Source organism: Haematobia irritans, unplaced genomic scaffold (genome assembly GCF_050003625.1).
Source record: "Haematobia irritans isolate KBUSLIRL unplaced genomic scaffold, ASM5000362v1 scaffold_26, whole genome shotgun sequence".
Classification (NCBI taxonomy): domain Eukaryota; kingdom Metazoa; phylum Arthropoda; class Insecta; order Diptera; family Muscidae; genus Haematobia; species Haematobia irritans.
In genome coordinates this window covers 64052-65933 of record NW_027445785.1, presented here as the reverse complement: position 1 = coordinate 65933, position 1882 = coordinate 64052, and the positions used below count along the sequence as shown (strand labels likewise).

General features: G+C 26.0%; 1 long non-coding RNA gene across 1 annotated transcript; it reads left to right on the top strand.

The window, feature by feature from the left end:
- Nucleotides 1–1319: 1319 nt before the first annotated feature.
- Nucleotides 1320–1882, top strand: LOC142242507 (uncharacterized). Its single transcript, XR_012724127.1, has 3 exons — nt 1320–1401; nt 1531–1607; nt 1704–1882. It is a non-coding gene; the product is annotated as an uncharacterized LOC142242507 (long non-coding RNA).

Sequence of the window (1882 nt, the reverse complement as noted above, 5' to 3'; positions counted from 1 at the left end):
TGGAATGAGATTAATGTAAAGTGATGTTACTTGAGTTTTGTTGTGTATACATGAGCGTGGGTTGTTTTTATTTTTGTTCATTTAGTGGTTTGTGTGTGTGTGTTTGTTGTGTGGATGGTTTATTTGGCTTGATGAGGTGTTGTTTTCAATAAAGGCACATGTGTTTTTGTTGTTGTAGGAATGTTTTGGCTTTGCTTGGTTTTGTTTGGCATGCTTCAGTTGTATATTTGGCATTGGCGTGGACTGTTGCATCTTTTAAGTAGGTATGCAACAAGGGAATATAAAGGCATGGAATATTTTGGATTTTTGAGACATATATTGGTGTTTGTTTATTAAACCTTTTAAATGAATGTTATTAATATTTTATCGGTAGTTTAGAAAAAAGTTATTACGAATATTTAGGAAAATATGTTGAAAGTGTATTGAAATTTTTAGTATTCTATGTAAAAAATTAATATTCAATTCCAGATGAATTTGGAAAATTTTTATTATATCTCAGCGTATAGTTTATTTATAAATTGGTAAGTATTTTTTTAACATGACTTTCTTTTAAAAAGAATATTTTTTATGTATATTATTATTTGTTAATTATTTTTTTGGAAACCAGTTTAATGTTTTTCTTTGTTGTAAAAACAATATTTAATTTCAGAGCAACTCCAGATGGATTCGGACAAATTTAAAAAATAGAGAATTGGTAAGTTTTCTTTTAAAAATTGGCTTTATTTCAACTAGAATATTTACGTTTTTTGTGACCTTTTTATCATCAAAATTACAGGTTTTTAATGCCTTATTTTAGTATTTTTTAATCAAATTTTTTGGAAACCAATGTAATATTTTTAATGTAAAAACAAATATTTAATTTCAGAATAACCCCTTAAAAATTTGGACAAATTTTTAGTACTCCTTTGCCTGTAATTTAATAGTGAATTGGTAAGGATTCTTTAACTTTCTTTTAGCCCTGGACAGTCATCCTTATTTTTTGTACTTAACGTCATCCTTCGTCATTTTGACTACGGCTCATTTCAAGACGCTATAATTTTCATCGTGAGCGAAAAAGTGAACCAAAATTGAGTTTATTTTCTTATTCTATTTGGTTTTAAGTAGTATAAAACAAAAATTAATAAAACGGTCGAATTAGTATAACTTAAATTTACCATTTCCCAATAGACTAAAATGCATTTTAAATCGAAAATGAAATTACGTGTCGTCATTTTGACGAATGATGACTGTCTAGGGTTATCAAGAATATTTGGTTTTTTATGCATATTATTATTATTTTTTTCATTAAATTTTTTGAAAACTTATTTAATAATTTTATTTAATATTTAATTTCAGAGTAACCCAAATAAATTTGGATAACTTTTTATATTTCCCCTCAGCGTACAATTTAATAGAGAATTGGTAAGTTTTATATTAAAACTTTGGCTTTCTTTCAACTAGAATATTTATTTTATTATATCCTTCACATTGACAACAACACAGTTTTATGAGTTTATTTAGAATACTTCATTATTTCTCTAATTGTTTCAGGTACACATTTTATGAGATACGTTTTCCAAAGAAAAGTTGAATTCCTTACACCATTTGATAAAATGCCCCCAAATATGGTAAGTTACAAGCTAAAATAAAGATTTAAAAAATTATATTTCATTACATGGTGTTAATTTTTAACAATTTTCATCATTGCTTCCATTTTTTTCCAGCAAGATATGTGACAAAATTACCTATGATGAATAAAACAAGGATAAGTCAAAATGTTCAAACAGCGAGTTCAAATGAACTACTCTCTGTTCCACGTGGTCATAATTTTTATTCACAAAAAACATTGTATTAAGAACTTTCATCATAAGTTTTTATAATAAAGTACTTTTGCTTAAAGAAA